This window comes from Microtus pennsylvanicus, chromosome 18, assembly GCF_037038515.1.
Source record: "Microtus pennsylvanicus isolate mMicPen1 chromosome 18, mMicPen1.hap1, whole genome shotgun sequence".
Classification (NCBI taxonomy): Eukaryota; Metazoa; Chordata; class Mammalia; order Rodentia; family Cricetidae; genus Microtus; species Microtus pennsylvanicus.
Window position 1 is genome coordinate 25,592,119 of NC_134596.1, and position 19,400 is coordinate 25,611,518.

General features: G+C 40.1%; 1 protein-coding gene across 2 annotated transcripts in view; it reads left to right on the forward strand.

Annotated features, from left to right (window-relative positions):
- The window catches only part of Agbl1 (AGBL carboxypeptidase 1), a 768,202-nt gene that overhangs the window by 558,380 nt on the left and 190,422 nt on the right, over positions 1-19,400 (forward strand). The window lies entirely within an intron of this gene.

Below are 19,400 nucleotides of genomic sequence, written 5' to 3' on the forward strand. Positions count from 1 at the left end.
CTCCAGATCTGTGAAGAATTTTGATGGGATCTTGATGGGGATTGCATTGAATCTATAAATTGCCTTTGGTAGAATTGCCATTTTTACTATGTTGATCCTCCCAATCCAAGAGCAAGGGATGTCCATCCATTTTTTGGTATCCTCTTCAATTTCTTTCTTCAATGCCTTAAAGTTCTTGTCAAATAGATCTTTCACTTCCTTGGTTAGATTTACCCCAAGATATTTTATGCTGTTTGTGGCTATCGTGAATGGAGAAGCTTCTCTGATTTCCCTCTCTGCTTCCATATCCTTTGAGTATAGGAGGGCGACTGATTTTTTGGAGTTGATCTTGTATCCTGCCACATTACTAAAGCTGTTTATCAGCTGTAAAAGTTCTTTGGTGGAATTTTGGGGGTCGCTTATGTACACTATCATATCATCTGCGAATAACGAAAGTTTAACTTCTTCATTTCCAATTCGAATCCCCTTGATCCCATTATGCTGTCTTATTGCTATTGCTAGAACTTCCAGCACTATATTGAAGAGGTATGGCGAAAGTGGGCAGCCTTGTCGTGTTCCTGAGTTAAGCGGGATGGCTTTGAGTTTCTCTCCATTTAATTTGATGTTAGCTGTCGGCTTGCTGTATATAGCTTTTATTATATTTAGGTATGACCCTTGTATCCCTAATCTCTCCAAGACTTTTAACATAAATGGATGTTGAATTTTGTCAAATGCTTTTTCAGCATCTAATGAAATGATCATATGGTTTTTTTCTTTCAGTTTATTTATATGATGGATTACATTGATAGATTTTCGTATGTTGAACCAGCCCTGCATCTCAGGAATGAAGCCTACTTGATCATAATGGATAATTTTTCGGATGTGTTCTTGGATTCGGTTTGCCAGTATTTTGTTGAGGATTTTTGCGTCGATATTCATGAGTGAGATCGGCCTGTAATTCTCTTTCCTGGTTGAGTCTTTGTGTGGTTTTGGTATCAGAGTAACTGTAGCTTCATAAAAGGAATTTGGTAAAGACCCTTCTGTTTCTATATTGTGGAATACATTGAGGAGTATAGGTATTAGGTCTTCTTGGAAGTTCTGGTAGAATTCCGCATTGAAACCATCTGGCCCTGGGCTTTTTTTGGTAGGGAGGTTTTTGATAACAGCTTCTAGTTCTTCGCGACTGACAGGTCTGTTTAGCTTGTTCACCTGGTCCTGATTTAATTTTGGTAAATCGTATTTATCCAAGAAAGTGTCCATTTCTTTTACATTTTCCAGTTTAGTGGCATACAAGCTTTTGTAGTAAGATCTAATGACTCTCTGAATTTCCTCTGTGTTTGTGGTTATGTCCCCCTTTTCATTTCTGATCTTATTAATTTGCAAATTTTCTCTCTGCCGTTTGATTAGTTTGGATAGGGGTTTGTCAATCTTGTTGATTTTTTCCAGGAACCAGCTTCTTGATTCATTGATTCTTTGGATTGTTTTTTGTGTTTCTATTTTGTTGATTTCAGCCCTCAGTTTGATTATTTCCAGTCTTCTACTCCTCGTAGGTGAGTCTGCTTCTTTTTTTTCTAGAGCTTTCAGGTGGGCTGTTAAGTCTCCAATATGTGCTTTCTCTGTTTTCTTTAAGTGGGCACTTAGTGCTATGAACTTTCCTCTCAGGACTGCTTTCATAGTGTCCCATAAGTTCGAGTATGTTGTTTCTTTATTTTCATTGAATTCAAGGAAGACTTTAATTTCTTTCTTTATTTCCTCCTTAATCCAGGTATGGTTCAGTAGTTGACTGTTCAGTTTCCATGAGTTTGTAGGCTTTCTGGGGGTAGCATTGTTGTTGAATTCTAACTTTAATCCATGGTGGTCTGATAAGACACAGGTGGTTAGTAATATTTTTTTGTAGCTGTGTAAGTTAGCTTTGTTACCAAGTATGTGGTCAATTTTCGAGAAGGTTCCATGAGCTGCAGAGAAAAAGGTATATTCTTTCCTATTTGGGTGGAATATTCTATAGATGTCTGTTAAGTCCATTTGCTTCATTACCTCCATTAATTCTCTAATTTCTCTGTTAGGTTTCTGTCTGATTGACCTGTCCATTGGTGAAAGAGGAGTGTTGAAGTCTCCTACTATTAGTGTGTGCGGTTTGATGGCTGCCTTGAATTTTAGCAGTGTTTCTTTTACATACGTGGGTGCTTTTATATTAGGGGCATAGATATTCAGGATTGAGATTTCTTCCTGATGAATTTTTCCTGTTATGAGTATAAAATGTCCCTCTCCATCTCTTTTGATTGATTTAAGTTTGAAGTCAACTTTGTTAGAAATTAGTATGGCCACACCTGCTTGTTTCTTAGGACCATTTGCTTGATAAGCCTTTTCCCAGCCCTTTACTCTGAGTAGGTGCCTGTCTTTGTGGTTGAGGTGTGTTTCTTGTAGACAGCAGAATGTTGGATCCTGTTTTCGTATCCAGTCTCTTAGCCTGTGCCTTTTTATAGGTGAGTTGAGTCCATTGACATTAAGTGATATTAATGACCAGTGGTTGTTAACTCCGGTCACTTTTTAAGTAGTAGGGTTTGTGTGTTTCCCTTCTTTGAGTTGCGCTGGTGAAGGGTCTCTAGATGTCTGAGTTATTGAGGTCTTTGTTGGACTCCTTGGTTAGTGATTTTCCTTCTATTATTTTCTGTAAGGCTGGATTTGTGGCTACGTATTGCTTAAATTTGTTTTTATCCTGGAAAATTTTGTTTTCTCCATTTATGGTGAACGAAAGCTTGGCTGGATATAGTAGTCTGGGCTTGCATCCATGGTCTCTTAGTTTTTGCAGGACATCTATCCAGGACCTTCTGGCTTTCATGGTTTCCATAGAGAAGTCAGGTGTAAGTCTGATAGGTTTACCTTTATAAGTAAGTTGGCCTTTTTCCTTTGCGGCTCTTAATATTCTTTCTTTATTCTGTATATTTTGTGTTTTGATTATTATATGGCGAGGGGATGTTTTTTTTTGATCCAGCCTATTTGGGGTTCTGTATGCCTCTTGAACCTTCATAGGTACATCCTTCTTCAGGTTGGGAAAGTTTTCTTCTATAATTTTGTTAAGTATATTTTCTGGACCGTTGAGCTGCACTTCTTCTCCTTCTTCTACTCCAATTATTCTTAGGTTTGGTCTTTTTATTGTGTCCCATATTTCCTGAATGTTTTGTGATGAGAGTTTGTTGGACTTGCTGTTTTCTTTGATCAGTGCGTTTATTTTCTCTATGTTATCCTCAGACTCTGAGATTCTTTCTTCTATCTCTTGTATTCTGCTGGTTATGCTTGTTTCTGTAGTCTCTATTCGTTTACCTAGATTTTCCATGTCCAGCCGGCCCTCTGTTTGTGTTTTCTTCTTTGCCTCCATTTCATTTTTCAAATCATGAACTGTTTCCATTATCTGCTTGATTGTTTTTCCTTGCTTTCCTAGGGTATCATTCACTGATTTACTCAATTCCTCGAACTTTCTGTTATACTTCTCATCCATTTCTATAAGGGCGTTTTTTATATGCTGTTTAAGCGTGTCAATCACTGTCATGAAGTCAGTTTTTTCTCCTTCTTCATGATTAAGGTGTTCATGTCCTCCTGTTGTGAGGTCGCTGGCTTCTGGTGGTTTCGTGTTGTTCTTCAGATTGTTGGGTGAATTCTTGCATTGGCGTCTCCCCATCTCTTCCTTCCAATATTCTCCTATGGATCTTCTTTTACAGGATCAGGTCTTCTTGCCAACTGATGTACCTTCCAAGTGATGTCACTCCCCCGTGATGTTTCTCCTGGAGTCCAGTTCCGATCTCCTTGCTGCTTGGTTAGCTTCCAAACAAAGGCCCACCCTGCTTGCTGCAGGCAGGTTATGGAGACAAAGGAGCTACCACCTTCCCCTTTGCACTCACCTTCGGGTTCAGTCCCAGCGCCCAGGCAGGCTGAACAGGGAGGCACTCTGCTCCAAGAAGGGAGGGATGGAGGGAGACAGGGGGTAGGGGTATCTGGATGTAAGCTGGATGGGATAGGAAGAGAGAGGAGGTACCGGGCAGTGTAGCCCTGTAGGTTGATCAGGAAGTGTAGGCGGGCTGTTCCCGGGTGCCGCAGCACTCACTCACCACAATGATGTCTCACTAGGTGCCCTGATGAAACTCCGTGCTGCTTGGTTCGCTCGCAGACAATGGGCCCACCCTGCTTGCTGCAGGCGGGCTATGGGGACAAAGAAGCCCCCGAGCTCCCCTATACCCTACGCTTGGGGTTAGGACCCAGCGCCCAAGCAGGCAGAGCAGGGAGACTCTCTGCCACCAGGGAAGGGAGGGGGAAGAGAAACAGAGGGTGGGGGGATCTGGATGTAAGCTGGATGGGATAGGAAGAGAGAGGAGGTACCGGGCAGTGTAGCCCTGTAGGTTGATCAGGAAGTGTAGGCGGGCTGTTCCCGGGTGCCGCAGCACTCACTCACCACAATGATGTCTCACTAGGTGCCCTGATCGAAACTCCGTGCTGCTTGGTTCGCTCGCAGACAAAGGGCCCACCCTGCTTGCTGCAGGCGGGCTATGGGGACAAAGAAGCCCCCGAGCTCCCCTTTACCCTACGCTTGGGGTTAGGACCCAGCGCCCAAGCAGGCAGAGCAGGGAGGCTCTCTGCCACCAGGGAAGGGAGGGGGAAGAGAAACAGAGGGTGGGGGGATCTGGATGTAAGCTGGATGGGATAGGAAGAGAGAGGAGGTACAGGGCAGTGTAGCCCTGTAGGTTGATCAGGAAGTGTAGGCGGGCTGTTCCCGGGTGCCGCAGCACTCACTCACCACAATGATGTCTCACTAGGTGCCCTGATGAAACTCCGTGCTGCTTGGTTCTCACAATGATGTCTCACTAGGTGCCCTGATCGAAACTCCGTGCTGCTTGGTTCGCTCGCAGACAAAGGGCCCACCCTGCTTGCTGCAGGCGGGCTATGGGGACAAAGAAGCCCCCGAGCTCCCCTTTACCCTACGCTTGGGGTTAGGACCCAGCGCCCAAGCAGGCAGAGCAGGGAGGCTCTCTGCCACCAGGGAAGGGAGGGGGAAGAGAAACAGAGGGTGGGGGGATCTGGATGTAAGCTGGATGGGATAGGAAGAGAGATGAGCCAGCGTTATTTATTTAAAACCAAGAGGCCTGAACGCAAGACAACAGGTTTACTTCTTGGATGACCTGAAGACTATATGAAAGGGAGAGGAGCTGGAAAGAACCAAACAGAATGTCAAAGCACAACATGCTTCCTCTTCATCTTCCTGTCCCACTCCTTTCCCCAACTTCATCTTCCCTTTCTTCTAGCTCCTCTTCTCTCTGTCCTCTCAGCCCCTCCCCTTCCCAGATTTTCACAGTATCCCTCATTCTTTCCTCTCCTTTACTATTCTATTTTTGTTTTTGTTTTTCTTTGAGATAGGGTTTCTCAATGTAACAGTCCTGGCTGTCCTGGAATGTAGTTTGTAGGCCAGACTGGCCTCGAATGCACAGAAATCCACCAGCCTCTGCTTCCCAAGTGCTAGGATTAAAGATGTACACCACCACTGCCTGGCCACTGCTCATATACATACATATTTTTTAGATCAAAAATACCTTGGAAAGACACATGAACTAACTAAGACTTAAGTAAGGCTTTGTTTTAGATTGGAAGGATTGAATCTACTAAAGAAGCTCATGGATGCTATATAAGATATGTGGAGTCACAGGAATGTGTGGCAGGCAATGTTAGTGGTATGAAAAATCATCCCAGAGATTTCTGTGGTCTAAATTCATCCAGTCCCAATTAGTGAAATTCAGCGAACTTTGTTCTTCTCTTCAGAGTGGGCACCTCGTCTGTTTAAATAGTTCTGCACACATAGGAGACTCTCAGTAAATGAACACATCACACAGCAAATTTACATTTTTATTACAACCATATTTATCTCTCCTCCCTCATAAAATTGTAGCATTACCAATTCTGCCTTTGATATCCACTGCTCATTCATAATGGAGCGTCAGCCAAGTGGAAACTACTTTCAGCAAAGATATCTCATGGCCGCCATGCTTTCTCTGTATTTTAAGCCTTTGTTTCTTTGTTTGATTTTTTTTTTAGTTTTTTTTCCCACAGGTAGTCAATTGTTCTCTCTACCTTTAGACCATTTCCTCTTTTGCTTTTCTCCAACACTTTGCTTTTCTTGTGTCCCTTCTGGCCTCAAAGCATTGGAAAGTCCTCAACATTGTTTTTTCTTTGGCTGTCTTCCTGTGTTGTTGTTTCCAGTAGGGATTCGGCTGTCTTTTCTATTCTTTTTCTTCTCCATGATCGTTTTCCTGTGCAATCACATCACCCTCCAAGACTTGCACTACTATTCTGGGCTGAGAAATCTCTTTGAAGAGATGAGTGTAGGTGGAGAAGAAACATTATGCTGTGGACTGAGCGCTAGGATGCTCCAGCTTTTAAAGAATTAGGAGATGAATGTGAGTTCCAAGAAGCTTGAGAATGTGTGACCATAGAATTTGCAGGAACATCAAGAGAGGTCTGTGTCTCTGAACCCAGTAGTAAAACCAAGTAGAAAAAAAAACACAAAAAGCTATTTTCATGAGATAGAATGGTGACACACAGTGAATTTGAGTTTCCAATCATGCATATTCTGATAAGTTCATTCTCGGAAATGACAATAACATTTCTATTTCATTTGTCATTTTTAATAGGTAGTAATTCAATAAATGTTAAGTAAACTGGATTTGCACTCTGCCCCTACCTCAGAGAATCCCAGACTGGTTGTAGTAATTTGACCCCTTGAACCAGGTGACCCAATTTTAACTCTAATTCTTCCTAAGTCGATGGTTTGATCTTCGATGTGTTGCTTATCTGCTTGAGTTTCCTAACACATGATGGAAAAATAATAGTGTCTTCATCTTGCTACTCTAGAGATTACATGAGAGCATACACTGGAAGGGTTTAGACAATGCTTTAAAGCCAACACTCACTATTGTGCTATTAGCCTACAATTTGATATTCCCCAATGTGTTGAATCACCAGTGTATAATGTATGTCCAAATTCATAGAGCTTTTGTGGAAATCCAGCCAACCCAGGTGTATGTAAAGTGTTCCATGTACCTCTCTCTCTTTTTCTCTCTCTCCGTGTGTGTGTGTGTGTGTTTCTGTCTGTCTGTTGGCTGAATTACTGGGAAGGACATTAAGATTTGGTACTGTAATTGACTGACTTAACCTTCCATTTGGCTTAACCCTCAGTGATAGTATTATAGTGTTACAGGTGCTATTAGCACTATGCAGCCTCAAATTATTCCATTCCCAGTCATAGGTTGTGTAATTTATACTCCGAATATACTATTGCCTGATGACAGGAAACATAAAAGTACTGATGTGCACATTTGTGACAGTTACTTAACATGTATTCATCTGATTAAAATTCTCACAGAGTACATCAAGGTATCTGCAGCATTTTGAAATGCAGTGTTAAAGAGAGGAAATTCAGTCACAATTACATTCAATTGGATTTTCCTTTCCAGGAAATAAGCATTTTCTTCTAAAGCTACTTGACGTTACTTGTAAAGAAGTGTTTGAAAATGAAATGCTGAACCTATCTCTCCTGTCTCGGTGTGTGTATGTCCCCAGTATATGGCACATGGAAAGGAAATTATCTTTATGAAAGCCAACACAATGAAGAATGAGTCTATATCCATAGAAATGTTTTGAATAATAAAAAGAAAGAAAATGTAGGTATAAAATATAATCATTTCTTATGATGGTCATATAATGCAATATATCATTTCATAATTTATCTTCAATATGAAAGAAGATATTAAATAGTAAATGGAAAACAGTAAATTTGTCTATATGGATTATGAAGATTATTGAAGGTTATGATTAATTAATTTTTGATATATATATGTGCTATTCATAAAAGATAAAATATCTTTACCTCAGCCCACCCTTCACTGTCATAATGAAAATTAAAAAAAAGTTTGAAATTCTAGTTCTTTTTCAAATTTGTATATGACTATGTGTTTATGGGAAAAATGCTAGACAAAACTCAATTTTACCAAAATCCCAAGAGGCAGACCTCAGATTCTTAGATCTGAGTAGGCAAGATGGCAAAAGCCATCCCAACCCCTGGGAGGTAGAAGCAGAAATATTGCCACAAGTAGAGGACAGCGCGATCCGAATTGTTAGCTTGACTTGTCTCAAACAAAACAGAGGCATAAGCAAAAGATTCTTAGGCTTAAACTGTTAACTGCAGGAAACACTTAGAATACAAGCACGTTAAGTTTGGCTTTGTGGGAGCCTAGCCAGTTTGGATGTTCACCTTCCTAGATATAGACGGAGGGGGGAGGACCTAGGACTTACCACAGGGCAGGGAACCCTGACTGCTCTTTGGACTGGAGAGGGAGGGGGAAATGAGTGGGGGGAGGGGGAGAAGGGTGGGAGGAGGGGGAGAAGGGTGGGAGGAGGGGGAGGGAAATGGGAGGCTGGGAGGAGGTGGAAACTTGTTTTCTTTTTTCTCATTTTCTCAATAAAAAAAAAAGATTTAAAAACAAAAAAAAAGTTTGAATGTTGCACCCAATTATGCTCAATGTAACTAACCCCATCTTCCGGCTCTGAGTCACCTCCTAGAGATGACTCCTTTCGAAAAAGCCTTCTTTTCTAAACTGACTATGACGTGGTATTAGTCACAATTTGTTCTGCCATAAAGAATCCTTAGAATTTTACCTATGCGGCCGGGCGACGGTGGCGCACGCCTTTAATCCCAGCACTCGGGAGGCAGAGGCAGGCGGATCTCTGTGAGTTCGAGACCAGCCTGGTCTACAGAGCTAGTTCCAGGACAGGCTCCAAAGCCACAGAGAAACCCTGTCTCAAAAAAAAAAGAAAGAATTTTACCTATGGTTCACATAGACATTAAAAATGCTCATTACCATCCTAACACTATAAAGCTTTTCTTCTGAGATGGATTCCACTGTTTGAAACTTTTGTGGTTCATTATATTGTAATCAGCTGCTGGGGATTTCACAAGGTAAGCATTTCCATCATCTGCTTCAGCCAAAGGCCAGATGCTTGCATTCATTTGTTGTGAGGCATCCCAGAAACCCTCTTACCTCACTTGAGTTTTTTAAGCCCCTTACCTGATAATTTCCTTTGGACAGGAAAAAGCAATGAGTAGAAAATGTAGTCCAAGGGGATAACCGAGGAGTTTATGAGACTTACTAAGATTCGCATGGACTTATGAGGACAACTACCATGAATCAAGGGATGGAATCCAAGCCTCTGTCCTGGCAATAAATCTGTCCATCTCTCTCTTTGCAAGTTCTGTGCCACTGAACTCGAGCAGGAAGTACCCAGCTCATTGTGATTCATTTCCACTCCTCAGTATCAGCTTCCAGGTCATAGCAAAGCCCTAGTCTTAGATTTAGGCATAACATCATAATAAGAGACAAGGATTCAGATGTGCCTTTTTTTCTCTCAGTTGTGTCTTACAAATGACTTCTACTGTGATCCAGTTGGAAAGATAACAGAACATTGAATACATTTCTATCTTCTCGCACAAGTCGAGAGGATATGCCTCCATAACAGACATTCATTTCATTAAATCAGCACTAAAAAGAAGCATTAAATAAAACATCTTTTCCACAACAGTCTTGGTAAGCTCTGAATATATCTCATAGAAATGGATGTGGATATTGCCTTCCTTATTCTAATATTGTGTATGTATACATAATTTATCAAACATGCAGAGCACATGAATAGAATTTATAAAAACACCCCTGAAGAAAGAAAAGCCTCAGAAGTTCTAGGCAAATCTCTACTAAACTTCCTATAGAAAATATTAAAGCAACACTGATTAAAGAGTGTGTTAAGATGCTCAGTTGGGATTACATCTTTAATCCCAACAGTGGGGAGGCAGAAACAGGTGGATTTCTGAGGACAGCTTGATCTACAAAGTGAGTTACAAGGCAGCCAGAGATGTTAGGCCAAGAAATACTGTCTCAAAACACGAAAAGAAAAACAAAAAAAAAGGAAAGGAAAAAAATAGTGTGTTACATTTCTTCCACGATCAGACCTATTATTTAAAAGACTAATGTTATCATCACATACTCAAGATTTTCCTGAAAGCAGAATCTGAAGTTGATCACTTTTAATGGAGATAAGAGAGTATCTGTTTGTTGACCCATTTTCATAAGTCCAGACTTCATTTTTATCACGAATCCTTCCTTGGGGAATTAAGGAAAGTGGCGGACTGATAGGAAGTCAACAGAGAGCAATATTCATCTAGTTAAGTGGAAAACTTGGACATTATTCTCAGTTTGTTCTCTTCCTTCATTTTCTTTCTCTAATCAGGTTAGAAATCATACCTTATCAGTTCCCATTTTTGGGACTGTCCATGCTAGCTCTTTGAGAACATAGGTATTATTGAATTCCGACTGCCCTGGAAATTAACTGTGCATTCTCCCATGCATGTATTGAAACTCCAATCCTCCATGTAGCCATATTCAGACACAGACTCATTATAGAAGTAATTAATGTAAAATGGGGTCATAAATGTAGGACCCTAATTTGATAAGTTCAGTGATCTGTGATAAGAGACACTGGAGAGTCCTCCCCTTCTCCATGCATAAACACCCCAAGGAAGGACTGTGCAGTGACCCAGGGAGAGAGTGATCATCTGTAAGCCAGCTGCATCACCTTCACTGGAAGCAGAACCCAGCGGTGCCAAAATTTATCTTGTGCTTCCAGCCTCTAATGGCACGAGAAAACGTGTTTCTATTGTATCTAAGTCCAACTACAATAGTGTGGAGTCAGTGATGTTAAATACCTCATAGACTCCAAAAGATTATATAAAATTGTATAATACCATGAAAACAAGGTATTATTACAGATAAGAACTAAGCACTTGGGAAGGTCACTTCATCCAGCTGCACAGAGTCAAGGACAAAGGATGTAGAACTTGAGTCTTGTTTGCATCTCAGCTTTTCAATCTGGGCCAGGCCTCTTGTTCAATGTTCTACTGTATTCACAGAACTTCCCTACAGCTATCTAACTCTGGTGCTTATACACTCTACCTAAATCCTAAAATTCCCATGGTAATACTTCACTTTCACCACAAAATCTCATTTAAACATCTCAAAGGGTTCCCAAGGCACTCCCCAAATCCCTAACCTTTATTTTAAAATGTGTTCAAAATAGTCCATGTAATTATAGTGTATTATCATTGTCTCAAGGTCCAATTGTCAAATTCCCAATCCTCCTCATTGTACCAAGGGCATACCATGCTCTTTTTAATTAATCATTAAATTAAAATTTTAGGTTAACATTCCAAATAAAATGTTGCTTCTTGGGATCCTCATAGGTGTGCCTCACTCTTCATAGCCATATTTATAATTCTTTCCAGAAAATATTTTTTTCTTCCCTTTTGCAAAAGACTGTACTTAGTGCATAAGTCTCTCTTCGGTGCCATATGTTCCACAAGGCTCTTCTTGGGTCCCCCTATAGTGATCTCCTGCTTAGAACTCTTTTTGGTATTTTCTTGAAGTTCATTTCTTGTGGCCTTTAGTTATCCTTTAATCCCTAGTTGTCTCATGTTTGGAGATGAAAAAGGGTTCTTAAACATAAATTCAAATCTCCAACCAACCAATAAACCTGCTATTCAATACTCAGTTATTAAACCTTAACTTTTGTCCAGGCTTTGCAAAATGAAAATGACATTGTTTACATTGGTTAAGGCTGTAGGAAATCCTTCAGGCAGTAGCCTTTAAATTACCTGCCCACTTGGGCGTGGCCTCTTATACTATAAATGCAGACGTAAAGCGCACACTCACTGTTGGATTCGGTTGCCATTCCCGTTTGAGTAGAGGATTGTAATCTGTGAATCTACCCCTAAGTCAATAACCCTTTATTATACTCATTTCTGAGCTAGTGTGGGATTTTATTTTAGTGTCTTTCTTCTGGCATCCAACGTGGAGCCTATCTCCACACTTACTGGGCAGACGGGTCTAAAAGGCCCAAATGGTTCAGGGCCCAAAATGTTTCCCACCCCCATCCACCTTGCTTGCTTTCACCTACAAAGCAGTTTTTTTTTTTTTTTTTTTTTTTTTGTAAAACCTGCAACAGCTGATCTAAGCATGCGGTAACTTGGAAGTTTCCCAAGAAGAATATTTTCTTTCTCCTGAGTGTATTTCATAGCTAAGCCCAGTGTTTCAAATATACTCAACATATTAGAAAAATATTTACTCAATGCATAATAGTATCTATGCCATCTACTCAAGTTTGGAAAGAAGGTGCAATAGTTTCCTCTTTGTCTTTCAATAATAACAAAGCTTTAATAGTGATATAATACTTAGGAAGATAGCATAGTGTAGAAACCATAGAAAAAGTTCTACAGTATTGAGCTATTAATCTCATTCCTTTGCTCATTCGTTATCTTTGTGCAATTGTTTACTAAACCATAGTTCCTTATTTGAAACTCTCAGCATAGAGTCTGGTTTATATATAAATCCTTTTAGTCTCTGAAATCATATTTGTAACCATTCAAAAACATGGACAAAGAAACTTGTTATTTCTTCTCTATTTGTCTTTCAACGGCCAACAGTTCCCCCAAGTTTTTCTGTCTCAACAATGAAAACATAGTTAACTGATTCTAACACACAATGAGGTTCCTAGCTGGGCTTTGAATGAGGCAAAGAGAAAACAAACAAAGCAAAGAAAAATGAGCACAAACCCTCCCTGAAATATATGTATGTAACAAGGGTCTTAGGGAGAAGTGTGTCATTTGCAACCAGCTTTCAACACAAACATCTCTTTGCAGAGAGAGATATATTTGTTATACTTCAGGAGAGAATCCTGACAAGCAACCACACAGATTCTTTACAATTATTTGGGCAGACTATACATCGACGAAGCATGAGTGATCAATGGATTGCACTTTTTGGCTCATGTACTTGATTAGATATGCCATCTTAGGAGTATTTATTTACCCATTTTTAAGTATCAGGGTAAATCTGTCAGATAATGGTAAAACTGACAATAACCCTTATTATATCTTACATAAGCATGATTGGCTGTGGACTCTGGCAGTCCTGTTAATTCTGGTGGGAGGGTATTACCAACTGATACTGAAGGTTCCGCTCAGCTTAACACCTGAAGATTACAGTTTAATTGCTGTGATGTTGCACAGATTCGCGAGAATAAGTCATGTCAAACACATTTTTAATTTTTTTAAAAAAATTAAATTGCTATTGGACTTGTTATCATGAGAAAGGAGACAATTCAATGTCAGCAGATATTCTTGAAGTCACCTCACGGCATTCCTTATTATTGGTGAATGCATGAAAAGATGGTTAGAAATACATAATAAAGTAGTGATGGACAATGCACACTGGAATGAAAAGTCTCAAAATGTAAGAATCTTTCTAAGTGGTTGAAAAAAAAAACTCCACAAAATCCTGGAACAGGTGGCTTTAGAGGTAGAAGGATTTAAAGTTAAATATTAACACTTTCCTTTTACCGACATGGTGAGGATTCATAACTCTACAAACCTCAACTCAGCCATCTGTGAAATAGGGATTGTAATATTTCTTCTTAGAGACATTTGGAAGGGCAAGGCAGATGATTCTAAAGAATTTAGGTCAGAGCCTGACTCATAACTAATATTGGTATGATTTTTCCCACACTAGATTTGGAGACCCCTTTCACAGAAGATGGCTCTATAACCACATAGGACCCTGGGAATGTGGAAAGGGAATGCTTCACTGTCCTGTCAGGACTCTGTAATACCTAGGTCCAAGCTCTGTTGTTCCCTCTTTGCCCTTGACACCTTATAGGCATTTCAAGTGCTTCCTTTCCTGGATGCCCCTCTTCAAGAGCTCAGGACTCCACATCTGAGCCCAGGTCTTTGGGAACAAAAAGCTTGAGAACCTTTAAAATCTTTCTGAAAATCCTAAGATAAAAGCATCAGTGAGATCAATGGAAACCTTTCAGGAAAACAGCTTCTACAATACTGCACTCTGTGTACTGTGGTGTGGTAAAAAGCCTTACATACTAACCAGAAGCATGCACACTGCTTGTCCCTTTCTGAGAGAATTCTCTGTACAACCCAGTGCTTTGGGATATTTTTTCCGATTTGCTTCATGTCTGTTCTTACTCTCTGTTTCGTTTCTAGTCATGAGGAAGACCCTATGAGAACAAAAATTTATTTTTTATAATTTTATTACTATCTCCCCAAAGGTATTAGCACTTATAATTTAGTCAGCTCTAAATATAAATAAGCTACAGTTCCTAGCTTATTGTACACATCAAGTAAATATTTTTGAGTAAACTAATGGCTAATGGCATTAAAACAGGACTTCAAAAGCTGCATCCTGCCAGTCAAGTTCAACCTGCCCTCTGTTTTGGGTAGCTTTTCTTCAGAGCCATGGATATTTACTTATGCATTGCCAAACATTGATTTTCTTACAAAATGACAGAGCATGTGGCCCTGTGAACTCTAAAGTTTAAATATTTACTATCTAATATGATCATCACCATCATCATAATAGCTTTCAGAAAGTCTTTTTAAGTAACAGATACATGGTATGTCCTTAATGGCTTTCTTAAACGCCTTTGTAAGGTGTATCTTATTTCTGCTATCATTAAAGAAAGAAAAATGACACTCAGAACCATATCAGAGCTTATTAAGATCTACAATCAAACTCATTTCTGCCCATAACCTATGAAGCCAGATATTTTGATGTTTATATTAAACTAAGTGGCTAACATTTATATCAAGGTGAACATGTAAAGGTATTTCCAATGCCATCCAATGCCAGTGTTTCTGTTTTCTAAAGAAATAAAAAAGCTAGATAAACAAAAAAGCAAAACTAAAGATGCCAAGATCTATCTTCATACATTCAGTTTCTATGTATTGACATTGTCTTGCATTTCTTTCACGATGGCTTTATTTTTAATGGAAATGATTACAGAAGCAATGCAAGCTCTTTTTTAAAAAAATCTACTATTGGCATTAAAACAGAGAAAGCATTAAAAATGAGAGCAGGCACTTATAATAGGAAAATCTATCGGAGATTATTCAGTTGGGATTCAAAGTAGAAAATGAAATTTAATGTGGCTAATGAATGCACTTGGGTAGAAATAATGCCAGGCTAAGCACATTTAAATGGTACTTAATTAGTTAATATGAAGGAGGGAACAATGCTTGCTCACTTCAAGACTGAACGCTTTCATTTTGGGCTAGGGGCAGCAGTAATGGAAACAGCAACGACATTATTAGCCTGTGTTCAGAGACCACACTGTTTGCCCCTGGATTTGTGCCTTTTGTAAGGCATTGATTGTAACACACCAAGACACCTGGTCCAGTTCTAGACTCACTGAACAACAAAAGGAGGAACAATGTCCAGGAAGTAGACATGTTTGCCAAGAGTGAAGACTCCAGTCAGTGCAGACAACAGGAAGACCTAGAGCCGCAGTGGGGTGTCCTGGATGAGATGAAGGTGTCCTAGAGACTCCTCTTCCATGCTGCTGTTCTAGTGGGAGCTCTGTGCTCATCAGATGAGTTCAGTCATGTTGGCATAGCCAGATTCTATCAGTTGTTCCCCCTCCTATGGAACGGTGGTGTAAAAAAAAAAAAAAAAACCAGCCCAGCTCCCATAAAGTACAGTGGCTCTCCTGTTTCCTTCCTCCCCTGCTTTAGGATTCCAATTTATTGAAAATGGGAGGGTCTCTATCTTGTTTACATAACATTACTGGACCCTCTATTGCCCATTCTTCTGCAAAAAGTCTTAATTCTGCATTTTCGCTTTCTCCCTTTCCCTCTTTGAAAAAAGAAAGGAAGCTAAGTATAGCTACATCATTAATTATGAAAGAGACTGGGAAGGACAAAGATAGAAAAGTCAGGCTGCCTGTTTATAGAAGACATTTTACTGGGTAAAGGACATTGAGGTGGGGCAAAAAAAAAAAACACATTAAACTTCTATGAAGTGGGTATATCACAAAGAATTGTTGAAGAATATGAACGGAGACAATTCATCTTCTAAAATGCATAAACAGATAGGTAAATTGCATTTAAAGCAATTATGGATATGAATTTCTTTAAACATAATCCACTTTTGGTCCAGACCGTGTAGTATTTAGAATTATGGCATTGGAATTATAATGTCAGAATTGCTTTAGTGTTATAGTATGACATTGGAATCCCTGGTGCTGGTAGAGTGCTAGAGGAGATTAAAGTAAGCTCAGAATAAATGAACAGACAAGGCAGAAAGGAGCAGGGTCATGCAAACTAGAGAATGAGCTGATGAAAGACAGAGCTGTGCCCCAACACCCTTCAAAGGGTTTCAGGTCAGCATAATAGATGAGTTGTGGGAGGTTAGAGCATCTCCTTCAGGGCACATAACTCACCAGGAGATGACTCCTTAGGTCCTGATGCAAGAGACAAGAGCTGAAATAAATAGGCTTGGGAGTATGCCTGACTGCCTGCTTGCCTTCCGTCATTCCATTCTTTCTTCCTGCTTCTCTCCCTCTCTTCCTGTTTCCCTTCCTTCCTTTTTCTTTCCTTATTACCCCCTCCTCTCCCTTTAACCTTGCCATGACTGAAAGAAATATACTCAAACCAAATCATTCATGAAAATGATAAAAAGTAGAGAATTCACCTATTATTTAGCATTGACCCGTATATAACGTGCAATTTAAGTACAAATGATAGATTATGGAATGTATAGATGTCCTTGAACGCAGATAAGACTGGAGTTCTGAGCAAGAAAAGTGGATAAATGTGGTGATGGATGACTGAACTTTTATTCTATTCAACAGTGTTGATGCCTAGTGTGAGGGCCCGGAATTGCAAATATGGTTGCTATGACCGATTTCTCTCAATACATACAATGCTGGGGAGGTAGGGTGTGTATATAAGCACTGTATTTGGTATGAGACAGCAGGATGAGACCAATGAAATATAATTTATATGCTACTATGTTACAGAGGATTCTTAAGTTATACATCAATGAATAAAGGGATTGCAGGCTTAGGTGGTACCGGAATCAGAATATGAATGTCAAGTGTGTAGATGGATGTCGGATGCCTGAGTTGTGGGAAGGAATGCTAGCTGAAGGCAGAGAAATGGATCGCTACAGAGTTTCGAAGGAGATTGCAGGAGATATGCCTGTGAATTGATGCCGTTTAAACTCGGGGAAATATCCGACCCAGTCGGCTTCATCAAAGCTGTCAGTGTGTTTAGACAAACAGGGACCCGAAGGGAGTGAGCCACAAGGGAGTGTTGGAGTCTGTAAGAAGCGATCACAATTCAATTGCTTCAAAGGCACAGCTTGTAGACTGCATTCCCAGGATAACCTCCCAGGGCAAGGCAGGCCTTGGCTCTCCCAGGACAGTTCTCCACCTCAGGTCGAGTCACGGTCTTGTCAACAACCGTCTTGAATTCATGGAGGCTTACAAAGAGAGAAAAAGCTCTTACTGATGCCTTGAACCTCATTCCCTCAGTCTACCCGGACAGAGGAAAGCAGTTTAAATGTTTGCGTGAGAGAGATCTGTCTGTCCAGCATCCTGTCTCTTTTGCAGCTTCCTGCTGTGAGGACTCCCAGCAGGCAGGCATTCTGAGTGTTTTCAGAGCTGTGCTCCTCATTGAAGACTTTTTGGATTAGTGAAATTTGGGGTGGCTCAGATACATTTGAGTAGTTTCATGATTGTTCCCCCTGACCTCCCCTCCGCATCACACTGAGCCTCGCAACAGTCCCAGCACTTCAGCTGCTATAGACTTAGGAGCTTAATCTGCTTTTACAAAAGGAAGATGGAAGAAATTGACCTGAGCCAGCAAGTCTACTGATTCCTCTGCAAATCCAAGTGCTCAAAATGGAGCCGTCCTTCGAGGTCTGAAGTCAGAGAATGGGGAAAATAGTCTAAATCTTGGGTAGTGAATTAGTGGCAGCGACTTATGTACCTGGTATTGTTGTGGCCCACTATTCCTGTAGTGGCAATTACCCTTATCGCACACACAATAGAAAGCCACAAGGAAACCGGCTCTGGTTTACTAGTCTGAACCAGTCTATGGTATTGCGCCTGTGCAGGTCTTCCAGCTGTGATCGTGGTCTTCCTGGATAAGAGTGTAAACCATGTTATTTCACACCGAAAAGCGGTGATAGATGGTTCTTGATAATTAATCTGTTATTATTTCCTTGGTAATTTATAGTTTCTTTCCCTTCTTTCGTGCCTCCAGCAGATGGAATAGGTACTGGTTGATGTCGTTCTGATCATTAGGAATCAAAATGACAAGAATATTATTCTTTAGAATTTGGGGATTGAGAGAGCTTATTTGCAAGACTGTTCATGTATTTATACGAATTTATATAAAGAGAGAGAAGAAAGTAAACCATAGGAAGAAGTATATATATTGAATAAATTTCAAATGATAATTTTCCTTAGCTCTGTAAGGAGAAATCATCTATTTTTACAATTCCATCACTCTACTTAGCAACCCATTTAGTAGTAACATGCTATTATAGCATCCACTAGTTCATGTATGTTTATTTTCCCCTTATACTTAAGACATCCATTCTTTTTTTCCCCTTTTTTTAAAATTAATTTATTTATTAAGGATTTCTGCCTCCTCCCCGCAACCGCCTCCCATTTCCCTCCCCCTCCCCTGATCAAGTCACCCTCCCTCATCTGCTCGAAGAGCAATCACGAGCAAGGAACTCAGGACCGCGAGGGGTGCACCCACACACTGAGACAATGGGGATGTTCTATCGGGAACTCACCAAGGCCAGCTGGCCTGGGTCTGAAAAAGCATGGGATAAATCCGGACTAGCTGAACATAGAGGACAATGAGGAATACTGAGAACTCAAGAACAATCGCAGTGGGCTTTTGGTCCTACTGCACGTACTGGCTTTGGGGGAGCCAAGACATCCATTCTTTAGAGAAATTGTCTCTAATGGTGATACGTATTTCTGACAGAGCATTGGGATCACATGTGTAAGAACCTAAGCTTGCATGGTAAGTTAGAACCTTCAGTTTCTCTCTGGGATGGACTCTTGATTCTACCCTTTATTGCATGATTTTGGATGAACTGTTTTTTTCATTCTGTATTATGGAGGATTTTATTTTGTTTTGTTTTGTTTTTACCTCTAGGGCAGAGATGATAATATAACCCAACTCTAGAAATGTTTTGTGAGCTAATACATTTTAAATGCTTTAGGCAATTGCTTGGAATATAGTAAGTATAAAAAATTAATGATTAGTATTAAGATAAATCAGAAAGATGTCCAAGATAACAAAATTGTTCAAAAGGAAAGACAAAAAAAAAAAAACCTCAAGGGGAGGGGGATGGAAGGGCAATGCAAGGAGGGTTATGGATGAATGTATCGAGTGATGGGAACCATAGGAAAAAATAGGGAATACTTCCCAGGGACAAATGTTATTTTCTATTTGCCATCTAAATTCA